The 26,473-nt window shown below is 46.3% G+C and overlaps 1 long non-coding RNA gene across 1 annotated transcript; it reads left to right on the top strand.

Moving 5' to 3' along the window:
* The first annotated feature begins 624 nt into the window (after positions 1 to 624).
* Positions 625 to 24,565, top strand: LOC135055098 (uncharacterized). Its single transcript, XR_010243646.1, has 3 exons — positions 625 to 697; positions 19,124 to 19,175; positions 24,440 to 24,565. It is a non-coding gene; the product is annotated as an uncharacterized LOC135055098 (long non-coding RNA).
* Positions 24,566 to 26,473: the final 1,908 nt, after the last annotated feature.

Raw genomic sequence — 26,473 nt, 5'->3', positions numbered from 1 at the left:
CTGTAGTCAGGTAGTTTTTCCTTTTGTTTTTAATTTGGTAATGTTATGAGGCATGAATTAATTAATTCATTAATTACATGAATCTGTTTCCCACTATATGGATGGAATAGTTAGAAATCCTACTATGGGGGAAATGTATCAAACCTTGGAGAGAGATATAATAATAACTAGTCAATGGGTTCGGTAGTAAATGCTGGCGGTCGGGATGGCGGTGGTAAGAATACCGACCACGGCATCCAGGCGATCAGAATTCCAAAAGGAGAAGGTAAACTTACCTCCCCACATGGCCCCCTAACCCTCCATCCCACCCCTCCCTTCCCTCCCTGTGCAGCTTGACACTAACCCTCCGTAGTGGTGCCTAAATCGAACCCCTCCTTCCCGCAGCCTAACCCTCAGCCCCCACAGCCTAACCCTCTAGGGGGAGGGGGTGCCTAACCCTAATCCTCCCAAGCCGCAGCCTAACCCTAGCCCCCCAGCCGGGGCTATAAAGAATGCATGGTGCCGGTAATACCAAGTCGCGGAGGGGGGAAGGACAATCCATTATTCAAATAGGGGAGCCACATCAACTGCCACTGCTAAACACACTGTCAAACATTGCTGTGTGTGGCTCCCCTATTTGAATAATGGACTGCTCTGCAACTGCCACTGGGAAGGAAGTCCAGCCTTATGGTTCAGGAGATTTTGTGATGAATCAGTGGTATTTGCCTTTTATATGTATAGATTTCAGATGCAAGTACTTAACCAACCTATTTCCAGTCAGTAGAGGATAGTGTCTCAATTATCAGAGGTTAACCTGTCACTTGAACTAAACATTGCCAATCCTTTCAGAGAGCAATTGGAGGAAAAGAGAGATAGCTAGTTTGACTCTTAAGGGGGGTACTCACGGAAAGATCCATGCTTAAAATCTAAGCAATCTGACCAGATTTACAGCACTGAGCAGGGCAGCATCAGAGGCAGGGCGGGGCAGAGAAGGAGGCGGAGTATTCTCTTCAGTGCCAGCCTTTTGACAGCATCAATCTGGGGAAGACCCGCATGGAGGTGTGGCCTGAAAAAGATTGGCAGCAGTAGGTGGGGCATTGTTGTTGTAAGTCTAATTTCTGATCTTCTGTGATGAACTAGCCAATTAACTTTAGGTATATCCCGTTGTCCAGAAAATAAGACACAGAGACTACAAATTCCAATTATTTGTATTCCAAAATCCGATTATTGGTTTGATGTGTTCTCAGACAGTTCATGGTGGGGCACTATGATGCTACCAGTTCTTTTTTTTTTTCAACAAAATATTTTATTGGACATTCACAAACAATAAGCATACATTTCAGTATACAACAACTTATAGTGGTAACAGTAAATCAACATGGCATAGAAGAAAAAATGACAGCATAGATCAGGCAAAGGAAGATACAGGTTACAATCCATGTCAGTTTCACAGTTCCTAGAAAGGTGGGTGGCCTAGGGTGAGCAAATCAAGATTCTACCAGGTAGTATATTTTACAGCCTGTCGAAGGGGGATTTTAACATTTTCATCTAGCTTCTGCACATAAGGGAGCCATATGTCAAAGAATTTTTCAATTTTACGTTCTTTATCAATAGACATCTCAAGCCATTCCATATGAAATAGGTATGATAACCGTGGTAAAAACAGAGCTAAGGATAATGAATCAGTGGCTATCCATTGTGATAGAATAGCATTTTTGCTTGCGGCTGCTATTTTCGTCAGCAGCCGGCGCTGGCCAAGGGACAGCCCAGGCATTAAAGATTGACAGTGGACGTCCCAAATAGCCCACTCAGGGGTGGCTACCACATCGACATGCAACTCAGTTTTAATATAGTTTTGCACCAGACCCCAGAACTTAAGAACTTCAGGGCAGCTCCACAAACAATGATATATGTCTGCCTCTGGCGCTCCGCATTTAAAACAGTTGGAGTCAGGAGCCGTGCCCATTTGAAATCGTAATTTCGGTGTAATATAGGAGCGGTGCAGTATTTGATAGGTCATCTCAGCATATGATGCTGACGAGAGTGTTCTGTTAATTTTAGTAAATGCTGTAAGCATATCAGATATGGTGATATCTGGGAAGTCCACTGCCCATTTGGTCATTCCTGATTGAGTAGTGTCCCAGTCTGTAATCTTTTTGAGAAATGTATAAAGAAAGGCCGTAGAATTATGAACTTTAGGTGTGGCTTGTAAAACGACATCTAAATTGTTAGTTTTGTCTTGTACTATCATCGTGGTTAATAATTTGTGGAGATAGCTACAAATCTGAAAATATGCAAATAGCAGGATTGAAAGTTGTGGAAACTTCTCGCAAAGAGTAGTATATATGCACATCTGGTAGGTGTCTCGGTCAATCAACTGATACAATAATCTAATGTCTTGATCTGCCAGAGCAGCCAACGTGATTTGTATAGTCGTCCCGTGAAAACCCGGGTTGTGTGATAAAGGGAGAAAGGTGGTAGTATGGCTGGAGACGCCCATTCTAGAACGTGCTTGTCTCCAGGCCATACATGTTGACATTATTAGGATGTTGCTCTGTACCTGAGGAGGGAAAGAGGACGGACGTGTGTGTAACAAGCTAACAAGTGGGATGTCAGGGCAAAAGGCCTGTTCCAAGCCGGTATTAGCGAAAATCTCCGTCCCGTGTATCCAGTCGACTGCATAGCGATAATTAGCAGCCAGCATATAACTTCTAATGCATGGTAGGTTCACACCGCCCAACTTTTGCGATTGGCACAACTTGAATAACGAGATTCTAGGTTTTTTGTGTGCCCAGATAAATTCACTAAAGGCCCTGTTGAGAATTTTCAGGTCTGCCTCAGAAATCAGTAAAGGTAGCATTTCAATGGGGTATAGTAGTCTCGGGAATATGATCATTTTAATCAATTGACATCTGCAAGAAAGGGGTAAGTGTTTCCACTTCTGAAAGTCATCTAGGGTGTGTGCAATGACTCGTGGGAAGTTGTATCTATATAAGTCAGCAGGGTTAATGGGTATTTTAAGGCCTAGATATGTGATCGTCTGTTGTGCCCATTGAAAAGGGAATTGATCATCCCAGTCGTGAGTCGCACCGGGGTGGAGGGCTAGTGCTTCAGTTTTAGATTTATTGATCTTGAATCCAGAAATTGATTAAAAAACCGTTAGCAAGGATAATAGACTAGGAAACGCATCTTTGGGATTCGAGAAGTATAGCAGTAAATCATCGGCATAAGCCGTGACTTTAAGATCCTGATTACCAATTTTAATCCCTCGCCAGGTGGTGTTGAGGTGACAGTGTCTGATGAGCGGGTCCAGTGCAAGGTCAAATAAGAGTGGGGATAATGGACATCCCTGTCTCGTGCCTCTATGCAGCATAAAAGTATCAGTGTTCATTCCATTCACTGTGAGGAATGCGGCCGGAGAGGTATAGATAGTGCGGAAAAATTTAACAAAACCAGCCCCAAATCCCTGACAGTGAAGAATTCTCAGCAGATGTGACCACGACACACGGTCAAATGCTTTATCAGCATCACAACTTACTAACAGGGACTTTCCCCCCGGTGACTGGGCCGACGTAGTCAATGCCGCTATCAATTGTCTAATATTGTGTACTGAGGTCCTTCCATTCACAAAGCCGGTCTGGGACGGATGTAGTATCGTAGGTAGTATAAGTTGTAGCCTATTTGCCATGAGAGCAGTTAATATTTTAAAGTCCTGGTTCAGGAGGGAAATTGGGCGATATGACTGAATTAGGGTGGGGTCTTTCCCCGGTTTTGGTAGTACTATCACTCGAGCCTGATTAAACGTAGGAGGGGCATCATTTCCCGATAAAATGGAATTAATTAGTGATAGGAGATAAGGTGTAATATGGGGTAACAGTAATTTATAGTATTCCACGCTCAAACCGTCTGGGCCAGGGGATTTGCCGTTAGCTAAGTGCTTAACCACCTTATGAGATTAGTCTCTAAATACATCTTGAATTCAGGGGATGTGTATAGGTAAGAGTGGAATCGCCAATAAAAAGAGGTAGTTTTGGGAGACTGTAGATCTAATGTGAACCATGTGGGTGCATGGTCAGAGATGGCAATGTTTTCTACTTTTGATTCGCCTACTCTAGAGAGCAGCGTATCGGAGAGCAACCAATAGTCAATTCGACTGGAGGTAGCATGCGGGTGTGAGAAAAACGTATATTCTCGTCCGACAGGATGTTGGTGTCGCCAAGGGTCTACCAAGTTAAAGGAGGCCGATAGAAATTGTAATGCAGCTGGTGTAGAATGTGTGCGGCTACTAGATGTATCAGATCTATCTAAGGACGGATGAAGTGTGGAGTTAAAATCTCCCCCAATAATTAGCCTACCCTCAGCCCAATCCAGAAGTCGGACATAAATGTCCGTGAAGAAAGCGTTATGCTCTGAATTAGGTGTATATAAAGTCGCAAGGGTATAAAGTTCCCCTTCCAGTTGTAATTTTATAAACAAAAACCAGCCTTCGTCATCAGTACGAGTATCTAATATAGTATATCTGAGGGATTTGCGAAATATAATTAACACACCCCTTTTTTTGAGGTAAACGAGGCTGATCTATAGTCTTGGAACCAATTGTCACTCAAGACATTAGGGTCTCCTAATTTCTAATGCGTCTCTTGTAACATCGCAACATCTGGTCGTAAATGCTTAAGGTGCTGCAATATCTTCCTTCGCTTAATCGGGTATTTAAGCCTTCAACGTTCCAAGTAAGGAACTTGAGGCTTGTCTTAGTCACTGAAGACACCGCCATTTTGTACAAAAATCAACCAATACCTGTCCTGTCGGACATACAAAACATTAATATGGTAAACCATGTGGCTCCCCCTATCCCAGCAAGTAGGGAGGTCCAACAATTATGAATGCTAATAGAACTATACCATGTGATCAGTAGGAAAAACTGTCGTATGCAATGTATCGTGATGTGTCCATTTTCTAACATTTTTGTTTGAACCCAAAACAGTGGTCCAAGGAACACTTTACAAACCATAAATATAAGTCTATCTGAATGAACATAAAAGGGAGGGGGAAGAAAGGGGATTAGGGTTAAAAAGAGAGGGAGGAGGGGGGGTTGGGGTAACCAGGAACAGACAGTTCCACAGACATACTGTGCAGCAATATTCATAAAAATAAGGTAATTTGTAATCAGCCATACATTACCAAACATGAAAGCGGTAAGGAGGATGAGTTATATGCTAAGTCCATAGAAAGACATGTTATAAGTCTCTGACTCTAGAGGCCGGCGAGGACGGACCTCTTAACGATTCCGCAAACGTCTTGGCCGCTGAGGAGGTTTCGTACAGGTACGTTTTCCTATTATGCTGAGCACGAAGCTTTGCTGGATAGAGCAAGGCGAAATGGATTCCATCTTCGAATAGGATTTTGCAAGCCAGGGAGAATTCCTGCCGTCTCATGGCTACATTATACGAAAAGTATTGAAATTGAAGCAACTTATCGCGGTGATAGGTGAGGCCTTGGGCTTTACGGTATGCTTCCATCATCTTGACCTTGTCTGTGTAGTTAAGAAATTTAAATATAACTGGCCGGGGTCTGCGGCGGTCCGTCTGGAAGTCAGAACCAATGCGGTGAGCACGCTCAATCGGCATGGATTCGCCTTCCGTCAAACAGCCGAGTTCCGTCGGTAGCCAAGTTGAAACCAAGGACATCAGCTCCCGAGGCTTAACGGATTCTGGCAGGCCAATCAGCCGGAGATTATTTCGACGATTACGATTTTCTAAATCTTTGAGCTTTTCTTGTATTGCAGAAATAGTGGAGGATTGGCTATCGACGACGGAACGTGTCGCCGCCAGATCGTCCTCCAAGTTCGAGACACATTGTTCGGCCTCATCCAGCCGGGAGCTGTGCTCTTTCAGCTGCGTCATGGTAGAATCAATGGCGTCTTTCAGACCGGCGAGTTTCTTATCCAGCAGCGGTGAGAGGATGTCAGAGATTTCCTGCGCCCTGGTCACTGCGTCTGTTGTGTATCTCGAGGGGTCCGGTACACTGTCCAAGACATTGGCATTGGGTGAAGAAGGTGGAGAACCGGCGTGCACAGAGGCCGAAGCCCTAGTCTCCTTGGTTTTCGCCGGTGCGGAACCGCGACCCCCTCGCTGAGACTTCGCCGCGTATTTATCCATGATAATGAAAGAGGTTGCTACGCGTCACAATGTGAAAGTAGGTGGAATCAGTTATCCTGCCCTGCAGGGAGTATTATGGCTGTTGAGTTACAAGTACGCGGCCACAGTTGACGAAAGGACGGCACGTCAAATCAGATGATAGCCTCTGGCAGCACCGGTCTCCAGCAACCCCCGGCAATGTGGCTCGATGGCCCCATGAGGCACCCCGTTATCTGAGTTATCGTCCCGGAGCATGGGCAGTCGCTGTATGCAGTTATCTGTGTGTGTCTTAATGTGCACTCCCTGGTAGCAAAGGATGTTAGGATAGCTGAGCTGGGGCCTTGATTAGTAAAGATTGAAAAGAAAATAAGATTTTAAACCTACCGGTAAATCTTTTTCTCGTAGTCCGTAGAGGATGCTGGGACTCCGTAAGGACCATGGGGATAGACTGGCTCCGCAGGAGACATGGGCACTTTAAGAAAGACTTTTACTCTGGGTGTGCACTGGCTCCTCCCTCTATGCCCCTCCTCCAGACCTCAGTTAGAGAAACTGTGCCCAGAGGAGACGGACAGTACAAGGAAAGGATTTTTGTAATACAAGGGCAAGATTCATACCAGCCACACCAATCACACCGTATAACTTGTGATATACTACCCAGTTAACAGCATGAAAAAACAACATAGCATCAGTCCAAGACTGATGAAACTATAACATAACCCTTATGTAAGCAATAACTACATACAAGTCTTGCAGAAGTAGTCCGCACTTGGGACGGGCGCCCAGCATCCTCTACGGACTACAAGAAAAAGATTTACCAGTAGGTTTAAAATCTTATTTTCTCTAACGTCCTAGAGGATGCTGGGACTCCATAAGGACCATGGGGATTATACCAAAGCTCCCAGACGGGCGGGAGAGTGCGGATGACTCTGCAGCACCGATTGAGCAAACAGGAGGTCCTCCTCAGCCAGGGTATCAAACTTATAAAACTTTGCAAAGGTGTTTGACCCCGACCAAGTAGTAGCTCGACACAGCTGTAGTGCCGAGACCCCTCGGGCAGCCGCCCAAGACGAGCCCACCTTCCTAGTGGAATGGGCCTTAACCAATTTTGGCAACGGCAATCCTGCCGTAGAATGCGCCTGCTGGATCGTGTTACAGATCCAGCGAGCAATAATCTGCTTTGAAGCAGGGCCGCCAACTTTGTTGGCTGCATACAGGACAAACAGTGCTTCTGTTTTTCTGATCCTAGCCGTTCTGGCCACGTAAATTTTCAAAGCCCTGACCACATCAAGGGACTCGGAATCCTCCAAGTTACGAGTAGCCACAGGCACGACAATAGGTTGGTTCATATGAAAGGATGAGACCACCTTAGGTAGGAATTGAGGACGGGTCCGCAACTCTGCTCTATCCATATGGAAAACCAGATAGGGGCTTTTATGTGATAAAGCCGCCAATTCCAAAACTCGCCTAGCCGAAGCCAAGGCCAACAACATGACTACCTTCCAAGTGAGATATTTCAACTCCACTGTTTTCAGTGGTTCACACCAATGAGACTTAAGGAAACTTAACACCACGTTAAAGGTCCCAAGGCACCACCGGAGGTACAAAAGGAGGCTGAATATGCAGTACTCCCTTCACAAAAGTCTGTACTTCAGGTAAAGAGGCCAATTCCTTTTGAAAGAAAATGGATTAGGCTGAAATGTGAACTTTAATGGAGCCTAATTTTAGGCCCAAATTCACTCCAGTTTGTAGGAAGTGAAGAAAACGGCCTAGATAGAATTCCTCCGTAGGAGCATTCCTGGCCTCACACCAAGAAACATATTTTCGCCATATTCGGTGATAATGTTTAGACGTCACTGCCTTCCCAGCCTTTATTAGCGTAGGAATGACCTCATCCGGAATACCCTTTTCCGCTATGCCGTCAAACGCAGCCGCGGTAAGTCTTGGAACAGACAGGGACCTTTGTTGTAACAGGTCCTGCCTTAGAGGAAGAGGCCACGGATCTTCTGTGAGCATTTCTTGCAGATCCGGATACCAGGTCCTTCGTGGCCAATCTGGAACAATGAGAATTGTTCTCACTCCTCTTTTTCTTATTATCCTCAACACCTTGGGTATGAGAGGAAGAGGAGGAAACACATATACCGACTGGAACACCCACGGTGTCACTAGGGCGTCCACAGCTACCGCCTGAGGGTCTCTTGACCTGGTGCAATACCTTTGTAGCTTTTTGTTGAGACGGGATGCCATCATGTCTATTTGGGGTAGTCCCCACCGACTTGCAATCTGCGCGAAGACTTCCTGATGAAGTCCCCACTCTCCCGGATGCAGATCGTGGCTGCTGAGGAAGTCTGCTTCCCAGTTGTCCACTCCCGGAATGAACACTGCTGACAGAGCGCTTACATGATTCTCCGCCCAGCGAAGAATTCTGGTGGCTTCCGCCATTGCCACTCTGCTCCTTGTGCCGCCTTGGCGGTTTACATGAGCTACTGCGGTGATGTTGTCTGACCGGATCAGAACTGGTCGATTGCGAAGTAAGATCTCCGCTTGACGTAGGGCGTTGTATATGGCCCTTAGTTCCAGGATGTTGATGTGAAGACAAGTCTCTTGCCTTGACCAAAGTCCTTGGAAATTTCTTCCCTGTGTGACTGCTCCCCAACCTCGGAGGCTTGCGTCCGTGGTCACCAGGATCCAGTCCTGAATGCTGAACCTGCGGCCCTCTAGAAGGTGAGCACTGTTTAGCCACCACAGGAGAGATACTCTGGCCCTGGTGGACAGGGTGATCCACTGATGCTGGTGCAGATGCGACCCGGACCATTTGTCCAATAGGTCCCATTGGAAGGTCCTTGTATGGAATGGCTTCGTATGTTGCCACCATCTTTCCCAGAACTTGAGTGCAATGATGTACTGACACTTGTTTTGGTTTCAACAGGTTCATGACTAGAGTCATGAGTTCCTGCGCTTTTTCCGTCGGAAGAAAAAACCCTCTTCTTGTCTGTGTCCAGAATCATGCCCAAGAAGGGTAGACGAGTTGTAGGATTCAGCTGCGACTTTGGAATATTGAGAACCCAGCCGTGTCGCTGTAACACATTCAGTGAAAGTGATATGCTGTTTAGCAACTTCTCCCGTGATCTCGCTTTTATGAGGAGATCGTCCAAGTACGGGATAATTGTGACACCCTGCTTGCGTAGGAGCACCATCATTTCCGCCATTACCTTGGTGAAAATTCTCGGGGCCGTGGAAAGCCCAAACGGCAACGTCTGAAAATGGTAATGACAATCCTGTATCGCAAATCTCAGGTACGCCTGATGAGGAGGATATATGGGAACATGCAGGTATGCATCTGTTAGGGTCTCCTGCCCTGTGCTGCCACGTCGTCATGGCAACCGGGAGACAAGTGCTAGCGGAGTAACCTGAGCGCAGCTGATACTCCGGTTCGGGTCTTTTGCTGTGCAGTGGTTATAGGCTCTGTGCACGGCAGGGGATCCGGTGCTGGTTTTTGTGCTCACAGTCTGTGAGGTCTGAGTGGGGCGTGGACAGCACCTGCTTTATAAGGCCTCTTCTCAGGGTAAGCAGATGCTGCTGAATCTTTGTTGGTTAGTCAGTTCCTGAAAGTTAGCCAGTACAGTGTAGCTTTGTATTTGTTTGTTGCTTACTGCAAATAGGCCTGGGGATTTGGTATTACACTCTGCCAATCCAGACCTAGCAGTAAGACTGGAGTCAGTCGTTTAGCTTGCTGGGGTTCTGTTACTACTCTGTGAATTTAGCAAGTTTGCGGCTGTATTCTAAGACTTGCCTGTCTAATCCTGTCTCACTGTGCTAGGTGTCAGGGGTCAGTTTAGTGGCAGTAAGCTGAACCTGTGCACTGCAAGTGAGAATTAGGATTGTGGAGACTCTCCTTGTGTCTATCATTCCATCTCTGACCAAGGAGTTTACTGCCACACCCGTTGGTAACCCTTTATGGTTTTGCTGTTGCCCTTAGCAACAGCATTTCGGGTTCTCTACGTATTAAAACACAACATCTTGCTTTTCCCATCTGAGCAGTTCTAATACAAGGGAGATACCCAGTTCCTTAGCCTCTGGGCTTCTCTGTTCACTTTGTGTGTATTTTGTTACCCTATCACCTTCTGTGTACGTTATGTCATATTCCCCAGTCTGTCTGTAAGTCCATTTGTTTTGCATAACAGTTCAAACACCAGTACATTCCTGCAGGCACTGGAGTGCATAACAGTTCTGACACCAGTACTTTCCTGCAGGCACTGGTGTGCATAACAGCATCCTTTATGTCCAGAGATACCAAAAAATCTCCCCCTTCTAGGCTGGCGATGACCGCCCTGAGCGATTCCATCTTGAACTTGAACCGTTTTAAGTAAAGGTTCAGGGATTTTAAATTTAAAATGGGTCTGACCAAACCGTCCGGTTTCGGGACCACAAACAGAGTTGAGTAGTACCCCTGCCCTCTTTGAAGCAGGGGAACCTCTACCACCACTTGTTGAAGACACAATTTGTGAATCGCATGTAACACTATCTCCCTTTCCAGGGGGTGTTTCGGTAGGGCCAATTTGAAAAACCGGCGAGGAGGCACCTCTTAGAATTCCAGCTTGTAACCCTGGGAAGCAATTTCTATTGCCCATGGATCCACCTGTGAGTGGACCCAGACGTGGCTGAACAGTCGAAGACGTGCCCCCACAGGAGCGGACTCCCTCAGGGGAGCCCCAGCGTCATGCGTTGGATTTTGCAGAGGCCGGGGAGGACTTCTGTTCCTGGGAACTAGCTGTGTTGTGCAGCTTTTTCCCTCTGCCCTTACCTCTGGCAAGAAAGGACGATCCACGTGCTCTCTTGCTTTTATTGGAACGAAAGGACTGCATTTGATAATGAGGCGCTTTCTTAGATTGTGAGGGAATATATGGCAAAAAATTTGATTTACCTGCCGTAGCCGTGGAGACGAGGTCCGAGAGTCCCTCTCCAAACAATTCTTCACCCTTGTAAGGCAACAACTCCATATGTCTCTTGGAGTCGGCATCACCAGTCCACTGTCGGGTCCATAAGACACGCCTAGCAGAAATAGACATAGCGTTTATCCTGGAACCCAGTAAACTAATGTCTCTTTGAGCATCCCTCATATACAAGAGAGCATCTTTTATATGCCCTAGGGTCAGTAAAATGGTATCCTTATCTAGAGTCTCAATATCCGTTAATAAGGAATCTGTCCATGCTGCTACAGCACTACAAACCCAGGCCGACGCAATAGCCAGTCTGAGTAACGTACCAGAATGTGTGTAAATGGACTTCAAGGTAACCTCCTGCTTGCGGTCAGCAGGATCCTTGAGGGTAGCCGTATCTTGGGATGGAAGCGCTATCTTTTTTGATAAGCGCGTCAAGGCCTTGTCCACCCTAGGGGAGCATTCCCACCGTATCCTGTCCTGCGACGGGAAAGGATACGCTGTTAGGATCCTTTTGGGAATCTGCAGTTTTTTGTCTAGAGTTTCCCACGCTTTTTCACATAATTCGTTCAGCTCATGTGAGGAGGGAAAGGAGACCTCAGGTTTCTTTCCCTTATACATGTGTACCCTCGTGTCAGGGACAGGGGGTTCCTCAGTGATATGCAACACATCTTTTATTGCGATAATCATATATCGAATACATTTCTCTGACGTCCTAGTGGATGCTGGGGACTCCGTCAGGACCATGGGGATATAGCGGCTCCGCAGGAGACAGGGCACAATAATAAAAGCTTTAGGATCAGGTGGTGTGCACTGGCTCCTACCCCTATGACCCTCCTCCAAGCCTCAGTTAGATTTTTGTGCCCGACGAGAAGGGTGCAATCTAGGTGGCTCTCCTGAGCTGCTTAGAATAAAAGTTTAAGTTAGGTTTTTTATTTTCAGTGAGTCCTGCTGGCAACAGGCTCACTGCTACGAGGGACTTAGGGGAGAGAAGAAAACTCACCTGCGTGCAGGATGGATTTGCTTCTTAGGCTACTGGACACCATTAGCTCCAGAGGGAGTCGGAACACAGGTCTCACCCTGGGGTTCGTCCCAGAGCCGTGCCGCCGACCCCCCTTACAGATGCCGAAGTTGAAGAGGTCCAGAGGTCCAGAAACAGGCGGCAGAAGACTTTCAGTCTTCATAAGGTAGCGCACAGCACTGCAGCTGTGCGCCATTGTTGTCAGCACACTTCACCAACAGTCACCAACTGTCACTGAGGGTGCAGGGCGCTGGGGGGGGCGCCCTGGGCAGCAATGTATAATACCTTTTTATGGCTAAAATACATCACATATAGCCCTTGAGGCTATATGGATGTATTTAACCCCTGCCAGATCTCACAAACTCCGGGAGAAGAGCCCGCCGAAAAGGGGGCGGGGCCTATTCTCCTCAGCACACGGCGCCATTTTCCTGCTCAGCTCTGCTGTGAGGAAGGCTCCCAGGCTCTCCCCTGCACTGCACTACAGAAACAGGGTTAAAACAGAGAGGGGGGGCACTTATTTGGCGATATGATTACATATATAAAAATGCTATAAGGGAAAACACTTGTATAAGGGGTTGTCCCTGTATAATTATAGCGTTTTTGGTGTGTGCTGGCAAACTCTCCCTCTGTCTCCCCAAAGGGCTAGTGGGGTCCTGTCCTCTGTCAGAGCATTCCCTGTGTGTGTGCTGTGTGTCGGTACGTGTGTGTCGACATGTAGGAGGACGATGTTGGTGAGGAGGCGGAGCAAATTGCCTGTATTGGTGATGTCACTCTCTAGGGAGTCGACACTGGAATGGATGGCTTATTTAGGAATTACGTGATAATGTCAACACGCTGCAAGGTCGGTTGACGACATGAGATGGCCGGCAAACAAATTAGTACCTGTCCAGGCGTCTCAGACACCGTCAGGGGCTTGTAAAAACGCCCATTTACCTCAGTCGGTCGACACAGACACGGACACTGACTCCAGTGTCGACGGTGAAGAAACAAACGTATTTTCCTTTAGGGCCACACGTTTCATGTTAAGGGCAATGAAGGAGGTGTTACATATTTCTGATACTACAAGTACCACAAATAAGGGTATTATGTAGGGTGTGAATAAACTACTTGTAGTTTTTCCTGAATCAGATAAATTAAATGAAGTGTGTGATGATACGTGGGTTTCCTCCGATAGAAAATTATTGGCGGTATACCCTTTCCCGCCAGAAGTTAGGGCGAGTTGGGAAACACACCTTAGGGTGAATAAGGCGCTCACACGCTTATAAAAACAAGTGGCGTTACCGTCTCCAGATACGGCAGCCCTCAAGGAGCCAGCTGATAGGAAGCTGAAAAATATCCTAAAAGTATATACACATATACTGGTGTTATACTACGACCAGCAATCGCCTCAGCCTGGATGTGCAGCGCTGAGGGGGCTTGGTCGGATTTCCTGACTGAAAATATTGATACCCTTGACAGGGACAAGATTTTGACTATAGAGCATTTTAAGGATGCATTTCTATATATGCGAGATGCGCAGAGGGATATTTGCATTCTGGCATCAAGAGTAAATGTGATGTCCATATCTGCCAGACGACAGTGGTCAGGTGATGCAGATTCCAGACGGCACATGGAAGTATTGCCGTATAAAGGGGCGGTCCATCGGACCTGGTGGCCATGGCAACAGCTGAAAAATCCACCTTTTGTTACCCCAAGTCACATCTCAGCAGAAAAGGACACAGTCTTTTCAGTCTCAGTCCTTTCGTCCCCATAAGGGCAGGCGGGCAAAAGGGCCAGTCATATCTGCCCAGGGGTAGAGGAAAGGGAAGAAGACTGCAGCAGGCAGCCCATTCCCAGGAACAGAAGCCCTCCACAGCTTCTGCCAAGTCCGCAGCATGACGCTGGGGCCGTACAAGCGGACTCAGGTGCGGTAGGGGGTCATCTCAAGAGTTTCAGCACGCAGTGGGCTCACTCACAAGTGGACTCCTGGATCCTACACGTAGTATCCCAGGTGTACATTGGAAATTCGAGACGTCTCCCCCTCACAAGTTCCTGAAGTCTGCTTTACCAACGTCTCCCTCCGACAGGGAGGCAGTATTGGGAACAATTCACAGGCTGTATTCCCAGCAGGTGATAATCAAAGTACCCCTTCTACAACAAGGGAAGGGGTATTATTCCACACTATATTGTGGTACTGAAGCCAGACGGCTAGGTGAGATCTGAAATATTTGAACACTTACATACAAGCGTTCAAATCAAGATGGAGTCACTCAGAGCAGTGATAGCGAACCAGGAAGAAGGGGACGATATGGTGTCACTGGATATCAGGGACGCTTACCTACATGTCCAAATTTGCCCTTCTCACCAAGGGTACCTCAGGTTCGTGGTACAGAACTGTCACTATCAGTTCAGACGCTGCCGTTTGGATTGTCCACGGCACCCCGGGTCTTTACCAAGGTAATGGCCGAAATGATGATTCTTCTTAAAAGAAATATGGACGCTTTCCTGATAAGGGCAAGGTCCAGAGAACAGTTGGAGGTCGGAGTAGCACTATCTTAAGTAGTTCTACGACAGCACGAGTGGATTCTAAATATTCCAAAATCGCATTTTTTTCCGACGACACGTCTACTGTTCCTAGGGATGATTCTGGTCACAGTCCAGAAAAGGATGTTTTCTCCCGGAGAAGAAAGCCAGGGAGTTATCCGAGCTAGTCAGGAACCTCCTAAAACCAGGAAAAGTATCAGTGCATCATTGCACAAGGATCCTGTGAAAAATGGTGGTTTCTTACAAAGCGATCCCATTCGGTAGATTTCACGCAAGAACCTTTACGTGGGATCTGCTGGAAAAATGGTCCGGATCGCATCTTCAGATGCATCAGCGGATAACCCTGTCTCCAAGGACAAGGGTGTTTCTTCTGCGGTGGCTGCAGAGTGCTCATCTATGAAAGGGCCGCAGATTCGGCATTCAGGACTGGGTCCTGGTGACCACGGATGCCAGCCTGAGTGGCTGGGGAGCAGTCACACAAGGAAAAAATTTCCAGAGAGTGTGATCGAGTCTGGAGACTTCTCTCCACATAAATATACTGGAGCTAAGGGCAATTTACAATGCTCTAAGCTTAGCAAGACCTCTGCTTCAAGGTCAGCCGGTATTGATCCAGTGGGACAACATCACGGCAGTCGCCCACGTAAACAGACAGGGCGGCACAAGAAGCAGGAGGGAAATGGCAGAAACTGCAAGGATTCTTCGCTGGGCGAAAAATCATGTGATAACACTCTCAGCAGTGTTCATTCCGGGAGTGGAAAACTGGGAAGCAGACTTCCTCAGCAGGCATGACCTCCACCCGGGAGAGTGGGGACTTCATCGGGAAGTCTTCCACATGATTGTAAACCGTTGTGAAAAACCAAAGGTGGACATGATGGCGTCCCGCCTGAACAAAAAACTAGATATTGCGCCAGGTCAAGGGACCCTCAGGCAATAGCGGTGGACGCTCTGGTAACACTGTGGATGTACCAGTCAGAGTATGTGTTCCCTCCTATGCCTCTCATACAAAAAGTACTGAGAATCATAAGAGGGAGATGAGTAAGAATGATACTCGTGGTTCCGGATTGGCCAAGAAGGACTTGGTACCCGAAACTTCAAGAGATGTTCACGGAAGACCCGTGGCCTCTACCTTTAAGAAAGGACCTGCTCCAGCAGGGGCCTTGTCTGTTCCAAGACTTACCGCGGCCGCGTTTGACGGCATGGCGGTTGAACGCCGGATCCTGAAAGGGCATTCCAGATGAAGTCATCCCTACCCTGGTCGAAGACAGGAAGGATGTAACCGCAAAACATTTTCACCGCATTTGGCGAAGATATGTTGCGTGGTGTGAGGCCAAGAAGGCCCCTACAGAGGAATTCCAACTGGGTCGTTTCCTACATTTCCTGAAAACAGGACTGTCTATGGGCCTAAAATTAGGGTCCATTAAGGTTCAAATTTCGGCCCTGTCGAATTTCTTCCAGAAAGAACTGGCTTTAGTGCCTGACGTTCAGATGTTTGTAAAAGGGGTACTGCATATACAGCCTCCTTTTGTGCCCCAGTGGCACCTTGGGATCTCAATGTTGTTTTGAGTTTCCTAAAGTCACATTGGTTTGAACCACTCACCACTGTGGACTTAAAATATCTCACATGGAAGGTGACGATGCTATTAGCCCTGGCTTCAGCCAGGCGTGTGTCAGAATTGGCGGCTTTATCATATATAAAGCCCTTACTTAATTTTTCATTCTGACAGGGCAGAATTGAGGACTCGTCCTCAATTTCTCCTTAAGGTGTTTTCTGTTTTTCACATGAACCAACCTATTGTGGTACCTGCGGGTACTAGGGACTTGGAGGACTCCAAGTTACTTGACGTTGTCAGGGCCCTGAAAAATATGTTTCCAGGAAGGCTGGAGTCAGAAAATCTGACTCGCTGTTTAGCCTGTATGCACCCAACAAGATGGGTGCTCCTGCTTCTAAGCAGACGATTGCTCGCTGGATTTGTAATACAATTCAGTTTACACATTCTGTGGCAGGCCTGCCACAGCCAAAATCGGTAAAAGCCCATTCCAAAAGGAAGGGGGCTCATCTTGGGCGACTGCCCGAGGGGTCTCGGCTTTACAACTTTGCCGAGCAGTTACTTGGTCAGGGGAAAACACGTTTGCTAAATTCTACAAATTTGATACCCTGGCTGAGGAGGACATGGAGTTCTCTCATTCGGTGCTGCAGGGTCATCCGCACTCTCCCGCCCGTTTGGGAGCTTTGGTATAATCCCCATGGTCCTGACGGAGTCCCCAGCATCCACTAGGACGTCAGAGAAAATAAGATTTTACTTACCGATAAATCTATTTCTCGTAGTCCGTAGTGGATGCTGGGCGCCCATCCCAAGTGCGGATTGTCTGCAATACTTGTACATAGTTATTGTTACAAAAATCGGGTTATTCTTGTTGTGAGCCATCTTTTCAGAGGCTCCTTCGTTGTTATCATACTGTTAACTGGGTTCAGATCACAGGTTGTACGGTGTGATTGGTGTGGCTGGTATGAGTCTTACCCGGGATTCAATATCCTTCCTTATTATGCACGCTCGTCCGGGCACAGTATCCTAACTGAGGCTTGGAGGAGGGTCATAGGGGGAGGAGCCAGTGCACACCACCTGATCCTAAAGCTTTTATTATTGTGCCCTGTCTCCTGCGGAGCCGCTATATCCCCATGGTCCTGACGGAGTCCCCAGCATCCACTACGGACTACGAGAAATAGATTTATCGGTAAGTAAAATCTTATTTTAGCCACCTTTGGCTGTAATTTTGTATCATCGTAATCGACACTGGAGTCTGAATCCGTGTCGGTATCTGTGTCAACTATTTGGGATAGTGGGCGCTCCGGAGACCCCGAAGGTCCCGGCGACATAGGGACAGGCATGGGTTGACTCCCTGACTGTGCCCCAACTTCAGCTTTGTCTAGCCTTTTGTGCAATAAATTAACATTTGCACTTAAAACATTCCACATATCCATCCAGTCCGGCGTCGGAACAGCCGACGGAGACCTAACATTCATAAACTCCCCCTCCTCCTTAGGTGAGCCCTCAACCTCAGACATGTCGACACACACGTACCGACACACCACACATACACAGGGAAGCTCTTTTCTGAAGACAGGTTCCCCACCAGGCCCTTTGGAGAGACAGAGAGAGAGAGTATGCCAGCACACACCCCAGCGCTATATGACCCTGGAAAAAACACAGTATGTTTACCCAGTAGCGCTGTTTTGTGTATATGCGCCAATTATGTGCCCCCCTCTACTTTAAAACCCTCTGTCACCGTGTGTCAAGCAGGGGAGAGTCCGGGGAGCTTCCTCTCAGCGGTGCTGTGGAGAAAAATGGCGCTGGTGAGTGCTGAGGGAGAAGCCCCGCCCCCTCAGCGGCAGGCTTCTGTCCCGCTCAAATTTTATCAATACATGGCGGGGGCTCTTTATATACATGCACAGTGCCCAGCTGTACATGTATATATCTATCTTTGCCATAAGAGAGGTTTATATTGCTGCCCAGGGCGCCCCCCCTGCGCCTTGCACCCTTACAGTGACCGAAGTGTGTGAGTTGAAGGGGAGCAATGGCGCACAGCTGCAGTGCTGTGCATTACCTCAGTGAAGATCCAATTGTCTTCTGCCGCCTCAGATGATTCTTTTCCTCACATACTCACCCGGCTTCTTTCTTCCGTCTCTGCGAGGAGGACGGCGGCGCGGCTCTGGGACGGACGGCGAGGGTGAGACCTGCGTACCGATCCCTCTGGAGCTAATGGTGTCCAGTAGCCTAAGAAACAGAGCCCTGAAACTCAGAGAAGTGGGTCTGTTTCTCTCTCCTCAGTCCCTCGATGCAGGGAGTCTGTTGCCAGCAGGCTCCCTGAAAATAAAAAAACCTAACAAAAATGCTTTCTTACAGGAAACTCAGAGAGCTCCTGAAATGCACCCAGTCTCCACTGGGCACAGTATCAAACTGAGGTCTGGAGGAGGGGCATAGAGGGAGGAGCCAGTGCACACCCAGAGTCAAAGTCTTTCTTAAAGTGCCCATGTCTCCTGCGGAGCCCGTCTATCCCCATGGTCCTTACGGAGTCCCAGCATCCTCTAGGACGTTAGAGAAATAAGAATACGTCAAAATCACAAATAGACAGTTCAGTACAAAACAAACGCAGAGCACTTCACTGTTCAATTTTCTCTGATGAAAAGAGGGAGAACCTAGTCAGTCCTCTCCTTATAAGGGCTAAGCCCCTCCCATCACCAGATTCCTCAGTCAATTCATAGGCCCACTGTTACCATGGACACCTCCACCTGTCACAGCTGCTTCATTCAGCCTGCTATTCAGAATTTTATGTCACTACAGCCATATAAAATGTCCTCCGTTCTCTCTCTTCTGCACACATTACTTTTTAACATCTAGGTCTTTGTTTGTTTAATAAGCCATTTTATGGTGCAGCAAGTTGCTCCACAGGGGCCAGAAAATATGTCCAGTATATGCGTAACTGTAATATTATCTAACAGTGGACAGCATTGGTGTGTTTTTTTACAGGGTGTTCTCGTACATGGAATCTTCCAAAGCTAGGAAGCTGTAAACTGCACAGGTAAAATAAAACAGCCTTGCTTTGCCCTTTGTTTTGGACTGCTACGTTCAGCATGTGCTGTAAAGGTCTGGATTACTATACATAATGGAGATTATAGTTGACTAACACTGTACTATATGCTTTATATGTCAAAAAGTTTGTTTTTGGTGGTTAAGCAACACTTTGCCTTTAAGCTGGAGATGAAATAAAGTAGTGTATGGATTAACAACAGTCCTTAAATCATAGTCACCTCAGGCGCTGTGTTTATATTTAGCCAACTCATCACAACAATATGGTGTTAAAGTAGGTGACTGCTACGTAAGCACAGCATCACCTCAGTCAGTGTGAAGAATCCAGATTCTCAGCACTGCAGGTTCACACGCTGGTGGCAGGAGAACAGTGTGTCTAGTCACACACAGCGCTGTGTTCTTCTGTTCCTACTTGTTTTATGCAGAGCACTTTAAAAAAAAAAAAAAAACGTTTTACAGGGAATACAGCAGTGGATGCATATGTTGTTTAACCACATGTAGTTTGCAAGGAACATTTTGGCCTACAGTATACTGTACTAAAGCTATTACTTGGGTTGTGAGAGTCATTGCTGCAGACCAAATTTATTTTCCTTCAAATGGACAGGATATCATTCATTATGCCAATGTACTTGACATCCATGAATATTTAATTTAAAAATACGAGTAAACTTTGGTTATCAAAGGGTCACACATGCAGCAGCGAACAGCGTTACATTAAGGGGCCTAATCATTGGTTGTAGAGGTAGCTTCACAGCTTCATTGCTTATCACAGGGATAATTACAAAATATTGCTTTCTACTATAAATTTAAAAGAAAAATAAACTGGGGTGCAACAGAGTTGTATAAACCGGAACATGCTATCCTTATCACCCACATCACCAATACAATTTCAAAATGTGCTCTGGTACAGCAGTGTACAAAACAAAAAACTAGTCCCATGTTAAGCTAATCAGCTCACAGCAAAGTCCACACTGCATATACTGTAGTTTCATTTAGTCACATGACTAGTATTGCTATGCCTTTTATTAGCATTAAGTGCGCAGCCTTTAAACATAGTATACCTATGAATATACTTACTGCCAGGTGTGTAGAGAGCAGTGGCAGGCTTATGTACATTTGCGAGGGGTGGGATCATGCCTCCTTATATAAAATGAATGTTTTTAAAAAAAGATATATAATGTATATTCAGCACCACTGAGCGCTGTTTTGGGGGGTGCTATTGTGATTGTCAGCCCCCTCCATGTGCAGTGACAATGGTATCAAGATGCAAATATCCCTTGTTGGCACCGCATTGTAATCAGGGTAAATCTCAGATCTGACCCAGGATAGAAACAGTGTTCCAAATCAAAGGTTGAAGTTAGGATTTTGGTGTAAAAATGGTATTAGCATTACCGATTTCTAGTCCTGAGGTGATACCCCCGTAGTAAATTGGTCAGGAAAGTAATGTAATTCAGATCTGATTGCAGCAGCAGATTTGTTAGCTAATGGGCAAAACCATGTGCACTGCAGGGGGGGGCAGATATAACATATGCAGAGTTAGAATTGGGTGGGGTGTGTTCAAACTGAAATCTAAATTGCAAGAATAAAGCAGCCAGTATTTACCCTGCACAGAAACAAAATAACCCACCCAAATCTAACTCTGCAAATGGTATATCTGCCCCAGCTGCACTGCACATGGTTTTGCCCATTAGCTAACAAACATTGGGGCAGATGTATTAACCTGGAGAAGGCATAAGGAAGTGATAAACTAGTGATATGTGCAAGGTGATAAAGGCACCAGCCAATCAGTTCCAATATGTAAATTAAGAGTTAGGATCTGATTGGCTGGTGCCTTTATCACCTTGTACATATCACTGGTTTATCACTTCCTTATGCCTTCTCCAGGTTAATACATCTGCCCCATTAAGCCCAATGTTTATGGAATAAGGAACAGACCAAGTACCACTAGGGCATTGACCAAGATAATTGACTGAAATATCACCTGTAAGGTGTGCACTATTGAAATACTTTAATAGTCCTAGCAGGTAAAATCTCCAACGAAAAACTTACACTTACACTTTAACATTACTGTGACTAAATGGAGAAAAACACCTGTAGCATGTAGGCCTCTACTAGCTGTATTCAAAGCTTGTTTACCAGAATGCCAGCTTGAGGCTATAGCCAGTATTGACAAGGACCAGGGGCGGATCCAGAAAAAAATTACAGGGGGGGCACCATAAGGGACGTGGCTTCGTTGGAATGGGCGTGGCTTCGTTGGAATGGGCGTGGTATTGCAGGAAAAGACTACCTTATACCCCAGTTTTGCAACCTGCACGCCCAGACGTTGGCCACCACAGAAAAGAAAAATAATCCTGATTCATGCCCCTTACATTATTTGTCATTTTTCCTCCTTATAGTAATGCCCAGTATACATTATTCCACATACTGCAATGGCCCTTAGACATTATTCCACACACAATAATGCACATGACACAATATGCACACACTGTAATGCCCCAGACACATTATGCCACACACCGTAATGCCTGTGACACATTATGACAGGAATCGCAATGCCCGTTATACATTATGCTACACACTGCACTGCCCCTGATACATTATAGCACATACAATGTCTGGGACACATTATGCCACACACTGCAATGACCTTGAGACATTATACCACAATGCCCGTGATATAGTATACCATACACCGTAATGCCTGTGACACATACCGCAATGCCCGTTATACCCTATGCCACACACCGCAATGCCCGTTATATATTATGCCACACTGTAATAACCCTGAGACATTATACCACATACCACAATGCCCGTGATATAGTATACCACACACCGTAATGCCTGACACATTATGACACACACCGCAATGTCCGTGATACATTATGCCACACACTGCAATGACCCTGAGACATTATACCACATATCACAATGCCAGCGATAGAGTATACCATACACCGTAATGCCTGCGACACATTATGACACACACCGCAATGTCCGTGATACATTATGCCACACACCGTAATGCCCATTACACATTAAGTCCTACAGTAAGGCTTCTAATTACTTTTCAAATACCTGCTCGTTGTCAGGGGTTTCATGCACTGGGTGTCATGCTCGTTGCCAGGGGTTTCATGCTCTTGGTTCCATGCACGGTGCCAGGGGTTTTCATGCTCAGGGTGTCATGCTCGTTGCCAGGGGTTTCATGCACTGGGTGTCATGCTCGTTGCCAGGGGTTTCATGCACTGGGTGTCATGCTCGTTGCCAGGGGTTTCATGCACTGGGTGTCATGCTCGTTGCTAGGAGGTAGTCCTTGTTGCTAGGGCTGTGCTCCCAGTGCCACATATGTCCCCAGTGCCAGATATTCCCCCACGGTGCCAGGTACTCACATGCCCCCAGTGCCAAATATAGCCCCCCCCATGTGCCAGGTACACATATACCCCCAGTGCCAGATATTCCCCGACAGTGCCACATATGCCCCCAGTGCTATATATGCCCCCATTGCCACATATGCCCCAGTGCCAGATATCCCCCCCCCCAGTGCCACATATGCCCCCAGTGCCAGACAATGCCCCAGTGCCAGATATCCCTTCCCTGCCAGTTATTCCCCCCAGTGCCAGATATCCCCCCCCCCCAGTGCCACATATGCCCCCAGTGCCAGATATCCCCCCCCCCAGTGCCAGATATGCCCCCAGTGCCAGATATTCCCCCCAGTGCCATATATGTCCCCAGTGCCAGATATTCGCCCCCCCCTCCCTGCAAATATGCCCCCAGTGCCAGATATTCCCCCCCAGTGCGTCCCCCGTCCCCCCCCTTCCTCCGCCGCCGCCGCTGCTCCCCCCGCTCCCCTGCTGTTAGGAGGGACACGGAGGGCACAGTGCACGCCTCCCTGTGTCCCTCCTGGGTCTCCGGCGGCCGCGGGTCACTGTAATAAAGGAAGTGCTCACGAACGGCACTTCCTTTATGAGACCAGCGGCCGCCGGAGACACAGGAGGGACACAGGAGAGGCGCGCACTGTGCCCTCCGTGTCCCTCCTAACAGCAGGGGACGAAACGAGACCGCAGACTGACATGCGGTCTCGCATGTCAGTCTGCACTAAAAATGACAGGGGGGGCACGTGCCTTGGTGCCCCCCCCCCCTAAATCCGCCACTGACAAGGACTATACAACACATAAGAAAACTAGGGAATCTTTAGTGTCTTAATTTCATTGGCAGACTTCACATTGCACCTCCCCCATTTGAGGTTACAGCCAGGGGCGGATTGGGAACAAAAAGCGGCCCTGGAAAAATTTGTAAGTGGCCCCACACGGGCAGCACCAGAGGTGTAAGGTCTAGCCATGGGCCATGGCAGCAGCACCCTCCCCCCAAGACTTTCCAGATAGTGGGCATGTCCAGCATCAAGGGGGAAGTTAAAAAGAAATAAAGTTAAATGTTATGAGCACATTATATGATACACCTTTAGAATTTAGGAAACTATATAATTCTTTAGAAAGATATATTTTCTTGCTTATTACACCAACCATATCCCAATCACTATTCACTCAATCTTATATGTCAGCCAAGCAGGCAGACAGAGCATACACTAGATCATCTGCAATCACAGGCTAAGTGGCAAAGTCATTTTCATATATGCAAATTTTGCATCTTATTCATTAGGTCTATAAAAAGGACCACATGTCCTCAAACTAAACAGGCCCCACGGGTGCGTCGGCCCACCAGGGATCTTCCCTGTAAACCCTATGGCCAATCCACCTCTGGTTACAGCTATTACCACCGAAGTCTTAGGAGATGGCAAATAGGCACAGGAAGAATCCATAGTTACTGCAAATCAGCAGCATTGATCACTTGTCCTTAGACATACCAGCTAGCATTAGGTAAGTGAGCCAATTCTTCCTAAGCTTTTAAATGTTAAATTGTACTTTTCTTTCCAGCCATTTTCCCATTACAGTAAGATTTGAGTGTGGTACATGCTATAAGTTTTAGGGGGACATACACTAAACATTGATAAAAGTGGAGAAGTTGGCCAGTGGAGAAGTTGCTCATGGCAACCAGCTGCTCTGTATACTTTTATAGTATGCAAATTATAAAATGTTACATCAATGTCGATTGGTTGCCTTGGTCAACTTCTCTATTATCACTGCTTAGTCCATCTCCCCCTTAGGCACAGAAGGCAAAAAAAAAAAAAAAAAAAAAGTTGCTGTACAAAATTTGGATCTTGAAATCGAACATCATCATGTTTTCTGGATGTAATTGCAGAGCCTGGAGGTTAAAAATAACCTGCTTTTGGCTGGGGAGTGCCGACGTTGGGCAAGAAAAGCAAATCTACTGTCAAGATGCTGTTTCCATGGAAACTGTCCATAAAAGAATCAGGAGTTGCTGAAATTCAGGGTGCTTATAGCATGGCTCTCCTACCCTTTCATTGCCAAATAGTTACATGGAACAAAAAAAAAACAACACCCAACCCACACGAACACAACACACGTGCAGATACAGATATACATGCAAGGATGTTTCAATGAGTTCCACTATTGCAGAACTAGCATAACAGTGTATCAAGTTCAGTGTATTAAAATTAGCAGCAAAAACCACAAATTCACACCAGATACATTATCTCAGAAGCCAATACATCATATGGAAGGTTAGATATTAGCTAGAGAGCACATAGGTAGTGCTAACCTTCATATAAATAGTCCTGAACTACAGGGGTATGCCACAACATATTGTATGTGTAGAAAGGAACTCTCCACATATAGATACAAGGCACAACACACACAAAAAAAAAAAGTAATAGGAAAATTTATTTATTAAAAATTTCCTACCACAGTATAGTAAATAAAAGCCTAAGCATGGAAGTAACATGGAGTAAATGTATACAGGAGAACATGCTTAACATAGCAAAAGTTAACAATCCCATTGAAAAGATACATCAGTAAACAGCAGGGACGTGCAGTCAGGGGAGGCAGGGGAGGCAGTGCCTCCCCTGTGATTAATTATTAAAATAATTGAAGAAGATACTTATGACACATATTCTGTGTCATAAGTATCTTCTTTATTTTATTCTAGGCCTGGGTCAGCTGCTAAGGGGAACAAATGTCCCCCTTTTGCAGGGTGTAGTATTTTACACAGATTTGTTCCTAGGGGGAGTCCCTACGCCACATCAATTTCACACGCAGGGACGTGCGGTGAGCTAAAAGGCTCAGGAGGCACTAGCTAGCACCAGAGCCAGATTTACATACAAAATATGAGCCAAAGCGTACTTCTGGCCATTATACACAGGTGCAGCAGTATAAACTCCTGGAAATTTGGTGAGTTTTGGCTATAAAAATGATTAGTATAATGCAAAGAAGATATTTCAAACATATTATTTGTATTTTTCAAATACTTTATACAATCAAAACTCTGGTACAAACGTAAGTATGACAGGAAAGGCTCCGCCTCACCTCACCGCACGTCACTGTTTCACAGTGCCCGCTTAGTACACAAGCACAGTGAATATCTCAACTGCCCTGAATACCGACATTCCACTTAAGTTCTGCCACAGTTGTTAGGGTTATAGTAAGCCTTCCTGATTTTTGTGTGTTTACTATGAAACACCATGAATATAAAAGGCTGTACATAGAAATATAAGCATTCACCACAGAAGTATGACAGGCTTGAACTGAAAAAGATAGGTGACATAGTGGGACATGTACTGTACTAAGCAGTGATAAAAGTGGAGAAGTGAGCCAGTGGAGAAGTTGCATGTGGCAACCAATCAACTGCTCTGTATATTTTTATAGTATGCAAATCATAAATGTTATGTCAATGCTGATTGGTTGCCATGGGCAACTTCTCTGCTGGCTCACATCTCCAGTTTTATCACTGCTTAGTACATGTCTCCCTATTTAAGATCACCATCATATTTACCTAATTTTCTGGATCCTGGAATGTGCTTGCTGATCACATTCACTGTAATACCGCGATTATGCAAATTATGACGGCACATCGCCAGACTTGTCCAAAAAGCAGGTACGGTCGGTGATGTGACATTTTCTGTATTATTTAGATAATTTCTAACAGTTTTCTTATGCGCACTTGGCCGTTGATAAACTGTAAACATAGTAAGGACATGGATATGGATGCAGAAGCAGTGAGCTGCAAGATGGATAATGTGGTATAAAAGGTATCGTTGAGATCGGAAATGCAGAACTTTTATTTATTAACCCCTAGGTCACATGTTATGGGGAAAAAAAACCAAATGTCATGAGGTTGAGGAAAGTTTTGTGATTCCTGAAATGAATGGAAGAGAAT

The sequence above is a fragment of the Pseudophryne corroboree genome, chromosome 3 (genome assembly GCF_028390025.1).
Source record: "Pseudophryne corroboree isolate aPseCor3 chromosome 3, aPseCor3.hap2, whole genome shotgun sequence".
NCBI classification, from domain to species: domain Eukaryota; kingdom Metazoa; phylum Chordata; class Amphibia; order Anura; family Myobatrachidae; genus Pseudophryne; species Pseudophryne corroboree.
This window is presented reverse-complemented; position numbering and strand designations above follow the sequence as displayed.